This window comes from Manacus candei, unplaced genomic scaffold (genome assembly GCF_025592945.1).
Source record: "Manacus candei isolate 608988 ecotype Guabito, Panama unplaced genomic scaffold, ASM2559294v1 h1tg000119l, whole genome shotgun sequence".
NCBI classification, from domain to species: domain Eukaryota; kingdom Metazoa; phylum Chordata; class Aves; order Passeriformes; family Pipridae; genus Manacus; species Manacus candei.
In genome coordinates, this window is record NW_026138167.1 from 4,020,913 (window position 1) to 4,044,014 (window position 23,102).

At 40.1% G+C, this 23,102-nt stretch overlaps 1 protein-coding gene across 6 annotated transcripts in view; it reads right to left on the minus strand.

The window, feature by feature from the left end:
• The window catches only part of PEAK1 (pseudopodium enriched atypical kinase 1), a 112,528-nt gene that overhangs the window by 67,359 nt on the left and 22,067 nt on the right, over positions 1 to 23,102 (minus strand). Inside the window, exon 2 of one of the 6 annotated variants that reach the window (XM_051770352.1) lies at positions 14,040 to 14,194. The exons of the other annotated variants lie outside the window; for them this stretch is intronic. The gene's annotated coding sequence lies outside the window, so the exon portion shown is untranslated. The remainder of the gene's footprint in view (positions 1 to 14,039; positions 14,195 to 23,102) is intronic. 6 annotated transcript variants of the gene reach the window in all.

Here is a 23,102-nt window from a genome sequence, read left to right on the forward strand (position 1 = left end):
AAAATATTAAATACATGTTGAATATACTGTTTAAAATAGAACTGATTCACAGGGAGAAAGGAAGTACTTAATGACTTGCTCATGCTTAAGGACTCTCAAAAACAAGTATCTGTTACTCATGCATTTGAAGGATTTGCTACTCCTGAGCTACTGATTTGAAAAGCTTTTGACACAGCAAGATGAAGACACATCCCCAAGGGCTGCCATGTAAGCTGAAAGCCTGTGTGCTCTCAAACACTCTTCCTTTCATGGAAGAACAGAAAGATTAGCATGAGGAGGAAGAAGAAATAAAAACTGGATTGCTTTGGTTCTGGAGATGAGGTGAAAGTGAGGTTTTCTGGCCACAAGAACCAATGACCCCCAAACTGTCACATCAAGAAGAACTGGTGGTTGAGTTTGAGATCACCAGGCCCTCAGCTGCACCTCTCCTACTGCAATTTTTATTGATTAATTTTTGGCCTAATATTACAGCCCTAATAGCATTGAATCAGAGAGGAAAAAGCAGAAAGAAGACAAAGTAGTACAAGTCACCCATCCTTATGAATGAATCGTGTAGTACAAACTTCTCACAAGGGAAAAACCTGGTTTATCAAAGCTTGGCCAAAAGGAACTGTTGGCTCTGGCTGCAGGAGCAGCACCTGTCAATGAAGCAGCAGAAGCCTCCCTCTGCACCATCTTTACTGCTCTGTGCTGTAACAAGAAAATTTTCCCCCCTCAACAGCTTTTACTGGTGTTTTACATTCACAGAAATCCTATTTTCCAGAGGAGGGTTCTGGGCACAGCAACACAAGCTCAGGCAGCATCATGGCCACAGGGATACGGGGAGAAGGAAAAGGCAGCGCTGCAGCAACAGGAAAAACTGAAACCAGCAATAACCCCCCCCAACCCCAAACCCTCAAATGATCTTTTCTGCAGCTTTCTTTCACAAACTAACCCCCAAACTCGCACTGGGATTACAATTTGAATTTCAACCCACTCCCCCACCACACTCCTTTGCTGAGTTTTATTAGAACCATCTGTGAGATCCTTCCCTTCCAGCTTCTTGTGTCTGTTAATCTGGCAGCTGCACTTTCTCATCTATTCAGAAATCTTTGTTTCAAAGTTGTTGAGACAGAAGGTCTTTGACAGGCTAAAAATTATCTTGAAAATCAATGCAGAAACCACATCATATTCTGTGCTTCACAGATTAAAGGGGAAGAATGGAAGTTGGAGGATATATATATATCTTTAATGGGAAGATAAATGAGGGTTTTGGGGATCAAGGAAAATTTTACCAATGCAATTTATCTGACAAAAGCCACAATTTACTGAAGCACTGCAAATTGCCACTGCAGGAGTTTCAGGTTCATCATTATCACAGACTGACAGAAGCAGAAGAAATGCACAGAAGTATTTCCTTACAGCAGCTCCTGGCAAAAGGTAAGTGGGAGGAGTGCTAAGGGAAGGAGGAATGTTCATGAAGTAGCAGAGTTTGAGTGATTTTCTGCATAAATGATACAACTACAAGTTTTTGAATACCACATGCTGTGCAATCCTCTTAATTACCCTGTGTGTGGTGCTGCTTAAGTGTCTATCCTTCTGTATAACCCTCCTAAAACACCCTTGGTCACTTCTGTGTGCAGATATCCACATTAACACCGTGCTCTTCACCCTGATGGGACAGATTCTACCCCCAGCACAGGGCAGGGCACAGCAGCACTGCTGAAAAATGGCACAAATCCCCGTGGCTTTAATTTATTCTGATATTTTTCTTCTCCAAATTGTTTCTGCAGAAGTGTTGGCCTCCTTGCACAAGAATGGCACAACCTTCACTTCCATGGGATTAACAGATAATTTTCTTCCAGATTCTCCAAGTCATTCATAAAACATCCTTCAAGAAAGAAAATTCACTTCAAGTATGAACACAAAACGCTCACATTTTTAATATTTCAGGAATACTCCTACTTTTTGGTTTATAATATTACAAACATCTTTCTTTCTGTCGTTGCTATTTCGAAGGTAACAACTATGGACAACATTGGACTGTCATCAAATGTCTGTGTGTGTATAAATGTGAAGAATCTGTGACATTAACAAAACCTTCTGAAATTTCCCCAGTTACCACAGCACTGGAAATAACTTTCTGCACATAAGCACAGGAACTGCCTTTAACCACAAATCACATCCAAGACATGCACCTTGCTGTCATCTCCCATGACCTTTCTGATTCTGTTTTATGCAACTTACAGCCCACGCCTTCCCTAAGCAAATTCCTTGTTCCTCCTTCAACTAAACAAGGCCATTTAAAGTTTCTCAAGCACTCTGACAAAACTTCCACAGTTTCATACACTGGAATTTGCCATTTTCTTCCCACACTTTCCTTTCAATCCTAATAGAACGTTTTTGGTTTTTTAGTAAAAGTATTAAGCAGGATTTCCAAATGGCCATGAACAAATTGGCTTATCTTCTCCCTTAAACTTTATCATAAAACACAGCAATTCTAATTGTAAAGGCTCTACAAAAAAAGATGCAAATGTAATAACTTGAATTGACAGATCATGCAAGTAAGACTTTAAAGGTATTTTCAGAAGCACTGGAAATGGCATTATCATAATGTAACTTCATAAATTTTATATGCAAATAAAAAATTAAGAATAAAGTAGACCTGAAAAGACTTAGAGAAAATCCATATATTTCAAATAATAGCATAAAAAAAAGTAGATCTGGTCTTGAAGTATGTCCTGGAATCTCTCAGGAGAATTAAAGGAATAACCACAGAGTGTGTGTGTCTGTGATCAATGAGGAGGAGAGATTTTATTGAAATACTTAACATTACTTTTGTTAGCAAATACTTCACTCCACTGGCTTATTAGAAATTTCGGTAAAAATAAAATATGTTGTGAAAGTAAGAAAGCTGAACAAAACCAAAGTCTGAGAGAATAAGCTTAAAATTTCTCTTCCCTCCACCCCCGCCCCCACTGTATTGGAAAAAATATCATTTGGATGAATAATCTCTTACAAACCCTCTTTCCAGGTCACCTTTGATCTTTGCAGAATATATACATTTATATAAGCCAGAAACAACAACAAAAGCAATTTAAAACCCCCATCTCCACACACAGCCCTATTTCAAAGTATCACGAATATATTAAGCCAAAATTGCAAACAAAGGAATGCTTGGGACCATAAAAAAAAAAATTACACCCTGCCATAAATGCCATTTTTCTTGCTCTTGAATACACGATGTCAATTCCCTGCTTTCCATTCAACAAATAAAGCTGTGAAATGGCAGTGGATTTCCTGCTCCCTCTCTAGGCCTGTATCCAAACAAGCAAACACTAAAACTGTGGCTGGCAGCTTCCAACCCTCTCCCCCACGGGAACAAACACGGATGTACCACGGGGGTTATCAGAAAATCTTCCTGAACTGTGATTAGAGCAGAAACTGGCAGATTGAATGGGTGCCTGGCATTCTCCTCCTGAAATGTGCTCACAGGAATGAGCCTGCTGAACAGCTTAATGCCCCCCACAGCAGCAAATCCACAGTCAGTGATCAGTGGGACTGAAAGAACTCCTGTGCAGCTGCAGTGAGTCCCAGGACAGACAGAGCAGGGATCCCAACACCTCCTGGGGCACACCCCTTCCCAAAGGACAGCAGCTCAATGCAGCCCCCTGCAAGCCACAGAATTTGTGGGCACCCCCTGTCTTTAGGCTGCCCCACGACCAGGATTCACCCTGCAGCCTGTTCCTTTTTCGGCTAAGGGAGAGGATCCACCTCCTGATCCTCAGTTACATATCCTGAATTATTAGGAACTACCTCAGTGGCTCTGCCAGTGATCCTGCCATTTCCCTGGCTTGTCAAACACAGCTTTCCCAGCTCACTCACCCTTCTCCATACAGAAGGATCCAGCCCAGAAAGCCAACTCAGCTGTAACACAAACCACCCCTGGAGCCCAGAGCCAGCGTGCCCCCAGAGAGAGGGCTCTGGGAGTGTGAACAGCATCCCAGACAATGCTGGAAAATTCCAGAGAGGTGTGGCACTGAGCTCTTCCCACAGCTCAAGCCACACAAAGAAAACTTACTTCAGCAGGAAGCTACAGAGAAATGCTTTAGCTGAAGTTTTCTCATCACTCAGTCAGGAATGCAATCTTTACTTAAATGTTAAGCCATACACATGGGCCATTAGTCAAAGTTCCTTTTCTCTTTTTTAATAGTTTTACCAGCTTTGACATTTTGTAATACTATTATTTCAAGTCTGGTCTGGACTAGAATTCACACATTAGGAAAATGATTTTCAAAAGACTGTGCTAAAATATCTTTCATATATTGCTATCATTTGTCAGTTTTACTTAAAAGCAGGTATTAAGATAAATGAAATGGATAAAAAATGGAATACTTCCAAGAACATAAATGATGGTTAAATTAAGCTTGTGACAAGAGCCAATTCACACATTTTGACTTCTCAATGAAGTACCATTTGACCTTGCACTGAGAAAGGCACTAATGTAATACACAAATCTAAAGCAAGAAACTACATCAGAAAGCAAACTGAATTGGTTGAAATAGCCAGAAGGCAAAGAAATGCAACAAATGGTGAAGGTAAGAGAGAAGGTCAAAAAATGAACATCAGCTCAGTTAAATGACCAGAACTGCAGGGTCAGCCAAGAGAATAAGCAGAGCTTGAAGACAGGTCAAAACATACAGTGCTCTGAATATAAAATCTGACTGAACACTGACAAACTTGACAAAACCAGGAGTATTTGCTGAAAAGCCACCTGAAGGCAAACAGCACTTGGGGTGAATGTAATGCTCCACAGCAAGGGCCTGAGGGCACAGGAAAAAGGCTCTGTGATTCCCTGCTATGCTATTTCTCTCCCCCAACTATTTAAAGGTACTTCTCCTTGTTCTCACTGCAGTTTAAAAATAGTGATGGAAATCAGCTAGAGCTGTAATAGGGAACTGCAAGTAGCACTTAATATTTCTGGAGTATTAAGATACAGAGTATGCATTTAAATGGCACAAAATTCAGCAAAGTGTTCAATGGTTCAAGATTTTTTTCCCCCCAAAGTTATCTGAAATCCTCTTGGCCTGTGACCTGCACACTCAGCACTGCACTGTTTGACACCAGCCATTAAACCACTTCACCAGGCAAACTTTGCATGATTACCTGAAGCATTTGCATCTTGCAAAACACTGAAGGAAAAGAAGATTATTTCTTTAAGCTCTCTCTTACTAGAGACAGGTTGGGCATTAGTGGTTTTGGCAGCTTTGAGCTGGAAACAATTGGTACTGAGCAATGGGAAACAGGCAAGGACAGAGGACAATACACTGCAAGTACTGCTCCAGTTCTGGTTTGTCAATAGACACATAATAAACCTGACTGCAGCCTCACCTCCACCAGGGCAGAGCAGTTTCTGAACAACAAAAAAAAGTATTTAAAGGATGATACTGAAGTTTAGTAGCAAGGTTAATGTAAGAGTTATGCACCTGCATTGATAAAAGTACTTGTATGAAAAGGGAGAATCTGAGCAGCTTTAATTCTAAACTCTCTTGCCAGAGAAAGATGGTTATTTGAAACCTGCAGTTAAAGGAAGATGAAGTCAAAATAGGGTAGTAAATTACTACCAAAGGAGTAATGCAAAAGGAGACACTTGATAACATGCACAGCTGAAAACCCATGGCTGAGAAACAGTTCACTGGGAATACACAGAAAAGAGGAAAAGTCTAACAGCAGAAATGGGGGAATTCTGGATCAAAAGAACTGCTGCTGGACAGGAACAATTTGCTGGATTGGTGCAGACCACAGGGCCAAAGGCTCAGTCACATAAAGCAACTGTCCAGGGTGTAATGACCTCAGTGAATGTTATAGTTCAATAAAACAGTTACCAAAGCTACAGAGAAATCAGTTAAATGCTTCTTTGGAAAATGATTTTATATGTTAGTTCAGAATAAAACTCCAAATTGGAAAAGCTGAAGTAACAAGTTACTTTTTCAAACGTTTTACTGCTAAGCACAAATTTAGGGACAGAGGAATCCACTGTCATGGAAAAGCAGGAGTGCTCCATTTGTGCAGGATAAATTATTCCCTCACAGTATTAATTCACCATAATAGACTTCATCTGAGAAGGGAGGATGCGATTCAGCTGATGACATTTGAAACAACAGAGGTACCAAACTGCAGATTAAGCAAAGTTGCCAAATATCAAAGCTGTTGAGAAGAAGATCAGAAGGATCATAAGTACCACAAGGAAAGCCCCAGAGAGGACAAAGTGTTTCCAGGTTGGCAGCAGCCTGGCAGATCAGCCCCACAGCCCAGCTCATCCATTAGCCTGCTCCTGGCATCGACCCAGAGCATAAAGGCACCAATTCCTCCAAACCCTCTCCCACCTCCAGCAATTTGCACCCTAGAGACTTCCTGTAAAAGAACTGGGGTCTCTCTACTTCATACTCTTGCATGGAATTTTCCTTCATAAATTTATCCAGTTGCCTTTTGAACCCATTTTACATCCACAACATCCTGTGGAAGGACATTCCACAGCTTAACGGCTTTGTCTCCAGCACCTTTGTGTGTTTGTTTTGAGCTGCCAGGTTCTTGTAAGAAAAAAAACAAACAGAAAGCAGATAAACTTGCTCCTTTGTTTCACCTCTATTTACTTTTTCCTATGCCATTATGATCTGTGATTTCTTCTACAGGCCCCCTCAGCCTGTCTTGCCACGGGAAATTGTAATCATGCCAGTGGATGCTGCTCCACACCTCCAGCTTTCTGCCCTACATTCTTCTTCTGCATTCTTTTCAAGTTAGACTGTGCCATATTCAGAAGCTTTTGAGAAGTGGATTAAAGAATTCTCGAGCAGTGAGAACAAAGAGGCACGTTTAAAGGTAGAGAAAATTTGAGGAAAAAACACAGACAATAAAAGAAGGTTCACTGTAATTCTATGTATTTACAAGCAGCAGAACTGTTCAAGTATTATTAAAAGAAGATTTAAAATAGGGAACAAACTTTAAGATTTGTAGTAGAAATCAGCTTTTTTCCTGTGCCTTCACGCTTTACAGAGCTGAAATAATTTCTGTGCGCTCTGTTTCCCCCTCAAATGACCACTTTACTACAGTTTCTAACTTTTCTACCCCATCTATAAAGGGACAACCGTGCTAGAGGCAGGCACTAATGAGACTTTGTATTCTAACTGCATTGATATTTAGCAGGGAAAAAAGAAAAAAGAAGCAAAGGCAGTGAAACAGATTGCAAATAAATGGGACAGTGGGTGGTGGTAACGGAGGCTGAAGAATGATTATTAGTCATCTTACACTTTTAAAGTTGTAAGTGCAATACCTGGATCCCACTTTAATTTTCCAGTATTAAAAGCCAACTGGGATCTTTTATCATTCAATTCCAGAAGCACAGATTATTCCTGAAACACTGGAGCAAGTACGGGGGTCAGTCTGTGAAAACAGGCTCCCCTCAGGCCACCGCTGCCAGAGCTGAGGCCTCACGGAGCCACCCGGTACAGGTAAAGTTGCTTTTCTCACCTTACTACTGGTGGTAGAGCAGCAAACAGCTTGTGGGAATGTTTCTTTACTAAAGGAGTGGTCAAGGAATTCCAGCTGAGGTCAGGTAAGGCCGCTGCAAGTAGAAAAGGTTTCGAAGCTGCTGCCCAGGGGCAAGGGCAGAACAACCAGTCTGCTCCTTCCACAGATGGGTATCGTTCATCTGCTGCCACAGAATCCACATCTGTGAGAAACAGCCCACTTCTCACCCCCAGCACCTATCTCCAATACCGAAGTCTATTCTTTAAAAAAAAAAATAAAAAAAAAAAAATAAAAAAAAAAGGCAAAAAGAAAAAATCCCACAGGAGGCGTACACATGAAACACATTCCATGTTATTGCATCCCTAGGCTGTGGAAGCCCACAGAGGAATTTTACAGTATATTTCTTCAGATCACGACTGTGCTTGAAAATGCCGTGAATTGCATCAAAAATGTTGGCTTCCATTATTTAATTTTAAAAAAAAGCAAACCTGCAGGTGTCGTTCATGAGAATATTTTAATTTTTGTAGTCTGCCCAAGGAATCTCAATTTTTTTGTTGTTGTTAAGTTACACCAAGTGTATTTCAGATTTTCCCAAGAGTAAGACAGAACAGAGGGAAAAATACTGCTTATATACATATATATATATATATATGTAAGCTTTCCTGCTTAGAAGTTCACTTTATAATTGAATTTTGGTGGCTGCAAAATTTTTGCCTTCATAAAGTCCTTCTAATCTGGCACAGTTATGAAGGTTTTTTGGGGAAAAAAAATAATCCATGTTTGCATTTTCAGTGGACTATTCGAAGTGTTGATAAAACCCAATATTTACTAATGAAATTTCAGGACACTGGGAACCAGGGAAAGGGTATTTGCCCTAGATCAAAGCAGGTCAAGACTGGAAGAAATATAAGCTTTCCCACATACAACTGTTCTTGAAAACAGGCACATAAACAGAAGAAAAACCCACTTCTATTTGCACATCATATAGCACTTCTAATATTTTAAAACTTTTCAGCATATGTGACTTCATAAACTTAATGCTGCTATGAACAGCTACAGTCCATGGGCAGCCAGTGGAAATAAAAGGAGTGTATAATGGCAGTTTGCAGTGGGGATTCTTCCCATCTCCCCACTGCCCATTCTGCATAAACCCATCAAAGTCTGATGCTCTGCCACAATTTTCCCACTGTAATCTGCTGCCTATTATTCTCTCAAACCCCATCTGCAGGTCATTTTTCTATCAAATGAGCTGGTTAAAATTCCCTCTCCCTTTTTATTTAAACCTAGGGGAATTTCAAATAGTCCAGCACTACCCGACAGGAATTTATTTTAACCATTATTTAAAACACCAATGGCTTTGCATCACTGCAGCTTAACAGTCCTGATGGGTTTCATGCAATCTCCCTTCCCTTTATCTTCTCTGACACAGGCATTACCTTCCTGGCTGCCCAAATATGGCTCAGAGAGTCATTTCCATTATTCCCTTTTAGATTCAGACCTGTTTCCACACGGAATTTTGAGCATTACACAAAGTTTCTACAGACAAAAAAGCACATACCTTTGTGAAAATAGCTGTTTAACATGCAAAAATGTTTAGAAATGTACACTAAGGTAAACATAAATCCTCTTTCCCTTTATAATAGGAGAAATTTGGAGGTGATTTTCCTTATGTAAGGGATTCAAACTGATTATTCCCTTATCTTTGAGGAAGACAGTAATTATGAATTAAAAATCTGTGTATGCATATTAAAGTTGCTCTATAAGACATCCATGAGGAGCCTTCTTCCTCTCCTGTGCTAGAGCAGCCTGCCCAACAGTGAATTGAATCATCAGAAAGAAGGGAAAAGGAGTATTCTAATCTTCTTCTAATCTTCTTCCTCTGTCTTGGTATTCAGCAAAAACTCAAACTGAGCATCCTTCTTCTCGATTTCACTGGTTATCTGTATTTCAGAGGGTTTCCAATGTAACTGTGCATCTTGGCTTGCTTTCTCTCTTCTGACAAGTTGAACGCAACCTTAATTGGGTTCCTCCTCAGTGCAATATACTCCCTAATAACTTTTTTTTAGTTCTCACCATTAATTATGATATAAAAATTATTTAATTCCAGTAACTTTAGGCTTGTCACAGGTGACAGCACAGAAGTCAGCCTTTGCAGCAAGGCCCACACCAGGGCACTGCTGTGAGCACTGCACACGTACACAGTGTTAATGCTACAGGCAGTGCTCCTTATCTGCATCACCTCTTTCATTAAGAGTGAAGTTACACAAGGCTGTCCTTGGAGATGAAAGACAGGATTCAGTCCTTTCCCTGCCTTTGCTGTCAGCCATGCCCTTTTGCTTCCTCTTCTGTGCCCATCCACTCCCTAACACAGCAGAACACTCTCTATTCTCGCCAGGTTCGTGTTCTGCTGAGTTAAACCAGCTGACAAAGATCTGAGGTGGCAGCACCAAGGTGGGTGGGGAGGAAGGGGAAGGGCAGAGTGCTCAGGAACTTCTTTAGCAGCAGCAAGTTCTAGACTGGATTGTCTTTATAGAGAACTTCACTTTGAGGATACTCTGTTCCAACTGGATCCCTGCTATCTTCAAGCCACAGTAGTACACACACACACAGAGTTTAGTTGTGTGTTTGTCTCTAGCATTAAAGAAAAATAAGTATGAAACCAAGTGGAATACTTGACCCATGAGGAATCCTTCTCCTCCTCACTTGCCCTGACAGACCCAAAGCTGAGTCAGTGGAGCAATGTGCACATGAACACTGAGAAACTGCTGGTGTGGCTCAGCGGGCCGGTCCCCCCACACATGGGCTGCACAAAGTGACCAACACCTGCAGTTCAAGTATCACCTTCTGCAGTGCCCCTCGAAGAGGCTGCAACCTGCAAACCCCCTGGCTCACAAGAACTGCACCAGGAAACCTCACTGCAGTGAACTTCAGCAGTCAAGGAGTTTGCCTGAGCCCCATCAGCATCACTAGCATGGGAATGCTTTCTTTACCCAAGAATACTGTGCTGATTTAATTTAACCTAATTTAACCTGACCTGGGCTAAGTCAACACAAAGATCTGAAACAAACACCCTGATCATGTTTGTGGTCTGTCTTATTTTGTGTGCCCCATTTACATATCAGTTACTTTTAGGTAAAACCCTGATTTCTAGGCTGTGGCTCCATTATAACTTTTTCCAGCAGAAGAACAAACTTAAACAACTCCTGCCTTTTCCCCCTGCAGCTGTTTGTTCCCAAGCCAGCACAACCACTCAAGACCTCATGGCTTTATGCTGGCAGTTGGCATTTTTGCAGGGCTTTGCTTCTCCAGCTGAATCACTTCCCTGGTTGGGTTCCCCACGTGGGTGTGTGCTGGCACAGCACAGGAGGCAGCACAGAGTGGGAATGAATGGCCAAGAAAGGACAGAAGTGGAGCTTTCCTGGACTGCAGTGCCACTGTAGATGCAAATCCCAGCTTTAACTTGCTTTCTCCACATGAGATAAGCTACAGAAACATTAAAAGATGGGAAAGAGGAGCCTTAACCTAAAAATGAGGGAAGGATATGGCAATGATGAGTAGGGAGCAGGTTCAGAGTAGAAGCATTTAAATGGTTCAAACTTGAGATGACAGCTTTTAAGCATTCCACAAGTCACAAAAATTCTAAGTTCCACAGAAAAATTTCAACACACTTCATTTTGCCAATGCAAATACAGTATTTCCTATCAAAACCTTCAGAACAGTGCCATGTAAAGTTGCCCAAACTAATGATTTACTACTGAATGCTGAAAAACATTTCCAGATTTTGTTAAATTCCAAGTTTGGCCATATTATCCTCCCAACCATACAGAAAGAAATGTCTTGTTTGTCAATAATGCCATTATTGAATGGTATCATTCAGCAAATTCATGAAAAGAAATACCAATTTGGTTAAACACAAGAGTTAAGAAAATGCCTTAGTTTAGAATAAAAAGTGGCTTTGGAAAAAGATAGGGATGGATGTGGAATTCAGTATTTCATTTCTGAAGACAATATGCTTTGGTGTTTGCAAGTATGTTCTCGAGGATGCCAAAGTGCTTCTGGATGAGCTACAGAGGAGCTGAGCAACATCTTGGCAGTTGCTCCAGCAAGCACAGAACTTGTGATCTGAGGCTGTTCCACACCAGCAGGCATCAAGGCCCATGAATGGAAGGGTTTTCCAAGTTCCCAGTGACTGCTGCAGTCCCCCAGGCAGGGGGGTGGGGACAGACAGACACCTGGAACCCAAGCACAAAAACCCTTCCCAATCCTCCAGAGCCCGTTAGCTCGGAAGGTGAACATTCCCACAGCTCCCTGCTTCTGAGAAAGGCTGTGTGGCCAACTGCCCCTGAGCTCTGTCTGCCCACAGGGAACACATACAAGTTACTGTAGGCTTAGGAAGTGATCCAGCAATAAATCTAGGCAGAAATCCTTTACAGTCCCATTTAAAGTTCGACTAAAATTACTCCAGTAAGATATTTGTACATCATCACAATCTCGAAGCTTTGCAGAACACATCTGACTGCTGTGCTTCTCAATGATAAATATCCTGACAAAAAAAACCCAGAGACAGACCAACCCAAATGCCACATTTGGGTTAGTGCTACAATAGGCCACTATTAGACTCCTATGGCCCCTTTGCCAACATATAAAACCAATAAACTTTTAACAAACATCAGCGTTTAACACACCACCTAAACTGTGCTGTCCAAAAATAGTTGTCATAAACTACAGAGTTTTATGCTAACACTAAGTTTTGATGACTAATGTGGTTCTTTTATTCCAACAAACTGAAAGCACAATGGCCATAACAGCTGATTGCATGCTGGAAACTACAGTTCTGCTGTTAACTAATCCTCGGAATCTCAGCACTTCTAAGCAGACAGTGGGGGAAGGTCCCATGCTTATGACTCATGCTACCATTTTTCTCTCTCCTATTGTTTTGCAAATTCTCTGCTTAATCTAAAATCCATTTCAACTAGAAACTTCCAGGCTCAGCGGAAAGTTGAGGATAATATATTCCCAACGAGTGATGTTTCAAAAGGGTGTTGTATCTACAACCCTTTAAATCAATCTAAACCTGGGCTGGCACGGCCCTGCCCTTGTCACTGCCTTCTGAGCCTCTGCCCCATCCTGTGTATGCACATGGATAGTCCCACAATCCCATGCAGAGCAGCTCAGGGAGCTGATTGAGCTGGAAACCATGCAAGTGCCACCACAAGGAGCAGGAGTGATACAGGACATGTCACACGATAAGGTTGTGGCAATCCAGACTTAGACAGGCCTAAGTGGAGATTTATATATTTATATATTTATATATTTATACCCCCAAGAGTCATTAATCAATCTGAACGAGCCGTGTCTTAAAGGAAATGGGCACTCTGAGCTTCGGGTTTCATTTTAAGGTATTGATTTATGTCCCTGAAACATTTTAAATCTGTACAGTAGCAGAAAAGTTATCCTACATATACTAGTAATATATTCTCTTAATGGGATACAGAATAATGAAATTTTGTCTCCCTAGATCTTTAAGAGCAGATTCAAACTTCAAGGATGGTGAGTTCAGGCAGGATAACAGCCTGATGGCTGGCAGTAACACTTTGAAGCTGGTTTTGATAATATCTAGGATACTACAGTAGCCAAACTCAACTCCAGGACTCTTTACTGCCTCATTGCTTTAGCTTTGCTTAACAGCCCATTTTTGTGTGGTAAAACAGTGGTAGAAATTGCAATATATTTATGAAGACATGCTAAATAAAATGTGTATTGCTTTTACAAGAATATGCTTCAGATAACATCAGTTATAGCAAAATATCTCACGGGTCTGTAAGAGCAGTGAGAGGGGTACAAGACAAGATTCCATCAACTTCCCAGTGACCACTTTTCATGCTGGGGACCCCACGGCATAAGCCCAAACACCCACACTTCCAAAAACAAATGCACAGCATGCCAAACCTTTTAACATCACCTTTCCATGCAAAGCATTTCTATCAGCCTGCCACCCTTCTCCAGACAGGAAATTCCCACCAAGTCATCAATAATACATACAGTCAGCCATCAGTCCACCCACTAATGAGCAGCTTGAGCACAGGTCTGGAAGATGAGAGCACAGCCCTTAATAATTTACAAGACTCATTAATCTTTTCCCAAAAGACAAACAAGAAGAATGTGGTATCTACTCAGATTTCCAGACTAAACTGAGGTACAGCATTTCAGAAGCCATTAGGATCTATCGGTCAATAAATACTCTCCGAATGTTCTTCCGTGGAATAACCTGTCAGCCAAAGAACCATCCATCTTAAAAAGCCCACATTATTAGAGACAAAACATCAGGAACCTCAAGAAATTCAAACTGCTGAAAATTAGATAAAAAAAGTTTGAAAATTATTCAATATGGCCAAGGCTAAAGATCTTTAGAATTTGCTATTTTAAGTGGACAAAACCAGTCCGGTCTGGTTGTGCATCGAATAAAATACCAGCCCTCTGCAAATGTCAAGTGTGCCCAGGGTCAGAATTCACATCCAACATCAAATACTCACTTTGGCAGCACAGCACAGAGAACCAGAAGAGAGGGAAAGACCTGGTCTTGTCCTGGAACTAAACACTCAGTTCTGTACTTGGCCAAGGAGGTGATCCATATTCCCACCAGGCATTAGTTGCACAGGGCAACACTGGGATTGATTGATAAGAGTATCTGGAAAGGAATTATTATTATTATGCAATACTTAGGTCTACTTGTGATGGCCAGATTTGCAGTGTCTGAAACCCAACAAAAACAACCCTAACACACAAGTTGCTTGGTTTTCTTGGTGCCTCCTGCTACGAAACTGCCTTTCTCTCTGCACAAACACTCACTGGCAACGAGGGTTTGCCTGCAGAGGGAAGTGATCTAATTAGATCTCCACCTGTATCTCATCCCATCCTTGGTTTTGAAGTCCTCCTAAAGGAGATAATCTAAATGCTGGAGTAGTCATGTTCTGTGGGAAAGGAGAATGTCCTGTGCTCTTCCCCAGCTGTGTTAAGCAGGAAAAGGAGCCTGGGAGCTTTAGGTGCTCCACCTCATTTCTCACTCCATTTACATTAATCATATGGGTCTTGGAAGAGATTTTTTTTCTCCCCCAGATGCTGCATATGAGCTATTGTATCTTCCCTTCCTTATCTACATGACTAGGGAGCTCTGCCTTCCACCTGTGAAATCAACAGGCAGAATTACTACATGTTAAAAATGCTTAAAAAACAGATGTGCCCTGGAGCCCATGCCTGTCACATTCCTACAAAAAGCAGGACATAAACCACCATTTCACTGTAGATCATGCTGAAATGACAGTAATTAAGGAACATGCTATTTCCTTAATTACAATTTCCTTTTTATAAAATGTCCCTTCACTCACACCAGTTCCTATTACAAGCAGTGAACCACAGCACTGCGCAGCCTTGTCAAAGCTAAGTGTGTCTGATACTTGTTCTTTCCTAAAGTTCTCTCTTACCACACTCAGATTTACCTTCCACTTAAGGCTTTTACACAGTGTGCCATAATACAGGGAGTGTTCAACTGATCAGGCTATTTGATAACATTTTGGGACTACAAGGAGAAAAAACGTTACTTAAAATTAAAAAACAGAAGAATCATGAATTAAAACAAGGGATAACTATAAATTCCATAAATAGGCAGTACTGATAATCAAAAGAAAAATTATTATCTTCCCGTAACCAGAGTTTGTACTGAGGTTTTGGATTGCATATTCTTTTGAAACAGCACACAAAGTTTAAGAAATATGTGGTATCTTTTCAGATTTTGTTTTGCAACTAGAGTGCATCCTTAATGCTTAAACATAACTAAATTCAGACCAACTAATTCCAGGCAGTCAAAAAACCCACACCTTAAAAGAAAGGTGATCTGATGGGGTAAAATTATTATTTCAGGGTATGATCTAGGACATGTTGAAGATTAAATATTAGCAGCATATGTCCATGGAAGGAAAAATCAAAAGAAGTCATGTTAAGAAATACAGGTTTTCCTTCTGGCTTTCGTGAGGTTATATCAAGTTCATTATGCATAAAAACTTAAAAATAAAAATTTTCACATGTTAATTTGTCAGACCAACACAACAATGCCTCAGCCTCTAAATATCACTCCCTGACCCAACCAGTCCTGTCTAATTAAACATTATTCCTATTTTAAAAGAAAAGGTTACTAACCTCCATTCCTCACTGTCTTTAAAAGCAACAATTTGGATGGAAAAGCTGAAGTGTAGCTGCTAGTTTAAAGTGCCTCCTGCCCTGATCCAGCTCTGGATGATTTGCAGTGTGACAGAGGCTGGGATCAGTGTCCTGACAGTGCTCCTGATGCTCAGGGACACTCACCCTGTCCCACCTCATGGACAGATGGATATACAGAATTAGGGTGTACAGTGGATGGAGTATAAACACTGTGAGAAAAGCAAGTATTGCCAGATTAACCCTGGCTTTGTGAACACTAAGAAATCTTTAAGGTTACTTTTAATCAAAACTGAAAACAGTACTAGTGGAATTTATCTGGACACGTATTCACTGGCTCAATATTTCAATTCCAACATACAAACCTTTTTTTTCCACAGAAAAGTGCTTTTCTAATATACAGAAGCAAAAGAATTTTTGAGAGACCATTCAGTCTCCAAAGAGACCATTAGGATCACTTTTCCATTCTAAACAGAAATTCCTATCTTCTCAAACAGCTCCAGCTCCTCCAAAATAACCAAACCATCCTGAGCTTTCTAGTGTACTCACCTGCCAAAAGCAACAAACACTTCTAAAGGAGGAACAGCAGAAAACCAAGAAGTATTCTTTAATGGCAGCAAAGTTTGAATGAGTGAAAATTACTGTTGCTTTTTCTGGAATGACAATTGTCCAAGGTATGGCACAGAAATGTTCCTTTTTAAAATTAGACTACTAAGATGAGTTGTCTTTCCCCATTTGTTTTTTTCCATAGATTTTAAAGATTTGCTACCTGCAAGTTAGAGATTATCTGTGTTAACACTTTAAAGATTCACATTTGTGCCTGTGAATGCTATTCAGAATTTTCTACATCAGTATTTCCCAAAGTTTTGAGGTTTCTACCTCGAAGTCTCAGTCCTCAGTAAATTTTATTTGCACATTCCATTATCAAGTTTTTAATTTAAAGTCTTACAAGACAGTACACTCCTGTCAGGCACTTCCTAACACACAATGATGGGCCACAAACATGAGGTATTTTGTGGTATGTGCAGTCAAGAAACACAAATACCACATATGCTTATACAGAATGGAGTGTAACTGTGCTCCAGAGTATCTCACCTTTCCCCTTCCCAGCCTGACACTGCTCAGCAGGAATTTGTGCAGTTGGGAACCTTGTTTTTCACATGTGCTCCTCTCCCCAGGCACTCAAAAGTTTTACAACAACTTTCTCATTCATAAGAGTCAGAACATTTTGCCTCCAGACCACACACAAAATGCACAGCTCGACATCTCGGGTGTTTTGAAGGCTACAGGATGTGCTGGATAAATTACAAAGGGCTCCAGGACCTGCCCAGCTGAGAGTGCCAGAAAGCCCCTTGCAGTCCAACTGCAGCGGGACACAGCATTCACAATGCACATTTATTTTCCTGGAAGTTACAGCACAGAAACATTAACTCACAAGGGGCACACAGAATACAGGACATGAGTTATCCATGAAGAGCCCCAGGTTTTGTCATAGACAGGTAAGAAAGATTACACACACAAACTAATCTTTCAACTGGCTTTCAGGCCAGTATTTTTCAATACTAACATTTTATTAGGTACTTCCTTCATTAAGACATTGACCATCTTTATTTCCTTTCTGAAACCACAGGGATTTTATTTATTTTTTTTTAACAGGGCAAGGTATGTATTCCCTGAGGATCTTAAGTTACTTCATCACTATAGATTAATTTTCTCCAGTCTTACTCCTTTACAACTCATTCTTCTATTCAAAGAGATTTTTCTCCCCCAGTGAAAAACTAACATAATATCAAAGCTGTAATGCTATGCTTTTTTCCATAGGAAGAGAAAGTGATATAGGAGATACCAGGGGTTTTTATACTGGAATTTTGTACAGTATTTTGTGATATAATTTATGGCATGAAACCTTACTTTGACATTTTTTATGATTTGCAGTTACTGTATATACCATCAAAATGAAATATCTAAAATATGTATCATCTTTATAAAAAACCCCTGATGTTAAATTCCCAGTTTTAAACATAACACAATGTAAGCTCCTCTGCAAATGCCAGCCTTTTTATCTGTAGACACACACGAGCTCATCTCTGGACTTCTACCTCTGTCCTCTGGTGAAGTAAGCACTGAATTCAAGTAGGAAACATTCTGAGGCACAATTGTTGAGCTGTTCCCCAGGGACAGTTACAGTTTCATGGCTTAATCACTCCAGCTTTCTATTTTGTTAATAACATGGCTGAATAAAAACGATCTGATGCTACTTGTGTGTTCATTTTAATGAGTCCCTGGAAAGAAAGGCCTACAGTGAAGCAGGCCCAGATCTCCTGAATCAGTGGGAAAAGTTCTGCACAAGGATTAGAAACATCTTCAGTTTCTATACAGCAATAACATCTTCTCGATCCTGAATACCTACTCTGCTCCAAAGGGGAAAAAAGAAAAAGTTTTACAGAAAGTTTCTTAGTTAAATATGAAAATCAGTGCCTGAGCTAACATAATCCTCCAACCCCAGCTTCTCCTTCCAAATCTTAGCATATTAATCTCCTTTCCTTTTAGCTGCTCCAGTTCTTGCATAACAATGCCATTTCCTGAATTCAAATCTCCACAAATAAACCTTAAAGCTGAATAATACATTATTAAGCCCTATGAATATTCCCTTAAGCAGGGCATCCTTAAAAAACTGGGCTACACTGTCACAATTCAGCATCATTTTCTCCACACTTTCACAGTAAGAACAAGAAGTACTGCAGCAGCCAACAACCTAAAAATCTTACTGAAACATAAAACTACTACCCCTCTGCAGAGGAGATTTTTAATAAGCTACCAATATTTTGTTTAAATCCTCATCTCTCCACACAGCAGTCATTTATTTCTCTGTGGATATGGAATTTGCACAAAGGGAAATCCTGTACAGGTATTTTTAAGGGAAGGAGAACTACACCACATCCCTCACCCTCCTGGCTCAACGTGAAGCCACACACCTTTCCTGAGCATTCAAACCATCAATGTTCAAACATTAACCTAAATGATTATTCTGCTAAAATATTAAAATTAAAAAAGTATTGTACCTAAGAAAGATGCTCAGTTTTGATCTGCTCCTTTCCTAGTGCAAATGCTCACTTGAGGCCCAAAACAAGTGTGTAATTACTGTGTTCAAGCTCCTGCCTGAGCACAGGCTGGAGACTCTGTGCATGAGATAATACCTGAAATGTGCTCCCCCAAGTGTGACTTGTTGGCTGCTGAGGACAGCAGCTGATGGCAAAGCAGACTGCAGGTGGACATGGTCCACAGGACACTTCTGACTAAGAGTATCTCAACCAAAGAAAAAACAAATCATCCTGAAGAACAGCTACTTCAGAGGGGAAAATGTACTGGGCGTCAGAAGGCAAAAATTATTTCACAATTAGGTCCATCAAAGCAAACTCCTCATTATCACAGTTGTATCATCTACTCAACACCCCTGAGATAGCTTTTCTCAAAGGGTCTTGAGAATACAGACAGTATTATTAAGAAAAGATTAATTACCTGCTGTAGCTTAAACATTTTAAAAATGTCTTTGTAGTAACCTCCATTTGGTGGAAAAACACCAAATGACATTCAACAGGACAAGACAGTGTTTTGCACATTGAAACTATACAAGGTCATTGCACAGGGAACAATAAGCAAGATACTGAGAAACAAAAGGACCCAACCTGGCAAAGTTTCTAGTGTGTCTTGGTGGCAAGAAACCTTTTTTTTTAATCAGGCACACAGCAATATGCCTACAGCCCTGCCCCAAAACATACTGGAATATCTAATACACTTCCTGATGGAGCCAGTGCTCAGCACCTTCATCATCTCAGTTATTCAGTGCAGCGAGCGAATGCTGAGACCTGAGCGTGCCATGGCAGGAAGAAATGCCAGGCAGTGGAAAGAGCTGAGCCAAACCCATCCTGTGCCAGCCCAGCCTCAGCAGCACTTTCCAAAGGAACGAGGAACAGAAACCAATGCCATTTAAAAAAAAAAACTGAGCTTGAAAATTTACAAACCAGGAGAACAGCCTCGCAGCTCCTGGGGTGGTGCCTCTATCACCAGCATCTCGTCACCTCCCTTCCCATGCCCTCTCTAAGATAAGTCCTCCAAGATGAACCTGAGAAATCAACTGAAATGGAAGTGAGGAATCTAGAACGACAGATTAGATCTTAAGGTATAACTATCTAACTAAAAAAAAAAAAAAAAAAAAAAAAGGAAGCCTAAAACAAAACCAGTTTAATCCACCGTATTTCAGCTCACTGTGTTACACTGACATCTCTAATTCTGGTATTTTACACATCTTTACATCTGTATCAAACTTGTAATCTGAAATTAAAAATTGGGCAAAAGTTATGCGGTATGAATACAGCAGTGTGAAACCATTATGAGCAATAGAGCCTTTTTTAGCTTGTACAAAATACATGTCAAGCTATTCTGCTCCAAAACATCCAAAGTTATTCAGTAATAAATTTACTTACAAAATGTTTAAAGCCAAGCTTTTGGAGCTTTGTTTTCCTCTTTAAACAGTACAGAAGCAGCTAAGCCTGTGAGCACGTTAACAAAATATTTCTTAAGGTGCAGATTTACCATCTGTGTAAGAAGATAAAAATCTGCACTTTTGGTCAAAGGGACTATCCTGCCACTTCTTTGGCAGCTGTAGCTGATGAAAGTGCTCGTGGGTTGTATAAGCAGCTGGATAGATGTGCTTCCTAATCTGGCTGGAAACTAATCCCCCACAGAAGGAAATTTCCAGACAGATTGGGAACTTGGTTCAGCTTGGTCACATCTGCACAAGTGCTGATGCTGCTCAGATCCCTCCCCTGGGCAATCCTGCCAAAGATCAGCTTGGAGCTATCAGGGGCCTGCATGTGCTGACCACAGCTCAGGACCTCTGGGAGGCCACTTGTAAACAGCTTCATGCTTCTAATATTACTTATTATTATATACAAGAGGCAACTCTAATTTCCTAGCATGTAATTGAATCTTTTTTTTTTTTTTAAAGTTATTTCTGATCGTGGAAACACATTTAGAGAAATACTCCTCCACAATTACAATAATTCTTAGGTAAAAACTCGAGTTGGGCATGGTATAACAACATATTCTCAACAAATTCTAAGACTTGCTTCGTTGTACTAATTTCCTATAAACCACATGTCCATATTGGTATTCTAAGAAAATGAAGTTTGTTGATACATGTCCTCCCTTAACAACTGCCAACCAAATAAAAGGAGGGTTAGAACTACAAATATGTCTTAAAAATCTGCAAATTTTGAGAAAAAGTAAATGTACTGTCTAGTAAAGCAGAAAGAACAAAGGCAGCTGAGGAAGGTTTGATGGAGTTCAAGTCCTGTCTTTGGCAGAGATGAAATGAGGAACCAAACGTAAAGTGTATTGGAAACTAAGCTCCCTCCTCTACTCAGAGATTGTTAAAATCCCCATAAATCCCAGTTTCCCAAGAACTTGTTTTCTGCCCAAACTGAGAGGAGTAAAAGTTTATTTTCTAATAAATTAGATATTCCAGCTTTTTTCAGTGTTGTGCTTACACCGAGTGATACCATCACACTAAACAGTTCAAAGTTAACAGGGTCAACAAAACATATTTCAACTCTTCTGGAAAAAGAAAAAAAGGAGGAATGAAGTGTAAGTAAAGTGTAAAGTAGCTCAGGAAAATTAATGCACTTTTGTCAATCGTTTTGGTCATAAAACTGACACTTTCACTTCATTCTATCCACCTATTCCCAACATGAACAGGCTTGCATTTCCCCCTAAGTCTTAACTCTCCACCCTAACACTGAAAATTTTCCAGTGACCTCAAGTGCTTCCATTTCCCTGTAAGTCCCCAAACTAAAATCAACAGCATAAAAGCTCCATCTGAACAGATACCAGATCCATTACTGTAGAATGCATTGAATAACTGATCCATAACTATAAAATATTTATTTACATTTGATATGTGGCTATCAAACACCAAGTCAATTAGGCAGTCTGGTCCAACAGCACATTTCTTGCAAGGATTATTTCAAGATTTCACAAGAAGTCGGGGTATATTTTGAATCACTGCAGTTTATTTAGAATATAATCAATCTGCAGAAGAATAATTGGTTAATTTACAGATCACGTAACTGAAAAATTCTCACCAAATCACCTCATTAACTCCTCCCTCTTACACATACACAGTGAAAGTCACAAGAAAAAATGCTCATATTGTTTTAAATTGGTCACTTCAGTTTTGGGTTTGTGTTTTTTTCACCCTGAATAGAAAAACTGAAGTAATTTTCCTAGCCTGGCAACAGTTATTCTCTTGAATACATGTTAATAGTTGGCTTTCAGTTTTGAAGGTCAGGTTTGAATAGTTCTCTGGACAAAATCCAAAACCAGCAGCTAGTTCCTAAAGAAACTCTTCTGGGGAGAAATTTTCCCCTTTTTTCCCCAGCCTCTCACAAAAAGGATGCAGAGACACAGAATACCAGGAGGGTCATTTTTATTGTGGCTCTGAGTTTGGACTGAGTCATTAGGATAACAGATCCACTGAGTCCACCTCCCATATTAGCCAAGCTGAATTGTTGGAAAATGACAATTTAGCACCTGGAGGGAGGTGGTAACTGAAGTTCTCAGTATATGGATAAAGGACAATCCATTTCTGTTTATGCATATCTAACAACCAAGGAAGGGAAGGAAAAGAACAGCAAGTTACCAAAATACAACCACCGCTGCAATGCATTATATAAACAAATATTTACTATCATAGCCAATGTTATTTGTTGATATGTGAATATATTTGACACATCAGAATGAAATCACTAAATAATCCTGCCAAAGTGTTTTGGAGGCAAAGCTCCTTCTATGAAAACCTGGAAGTGGCAGACAGGCTTTTCATTCTGATTTTCATTAATAATGCAAACCCAGCAAGAACAACCATGGACTGCAACGAGTTACAACCTCACTTGTGAAAAATGAGCCATTCCAAGGACTACAAAGATAATCCAAGATATCTGATGGACAATGCAGCCTGTGAGAAAGACTGGTTTTGGAGACAGCAATTACACCTTGATAAGTTTTACATTTGTTTGTAGGCAGCAGCAAAGAACAAGTCAAAAGGTACCCCAACAAGCAGTCTTCTCAGTTTCTAAAAATAAACCAACCTTTTCTGTTAAATTCTTAATTCCACAAAGATGAAACCCCTAAAATTTTGAATTATTTTAAACTCCCAAAACTTAATGATTTTTCCAGAACTGCAGCACCACTTGCAATTACACTCACAAGACAAATTCTGCTCATTTTCCAGCATTAAGAAGCAGATGTTTTTCCTTGCATTAACAACACTTGATTATAAAATAAATGTAGCCTCTGTGCAACGAGAGCAGTGAACATAATGGCTC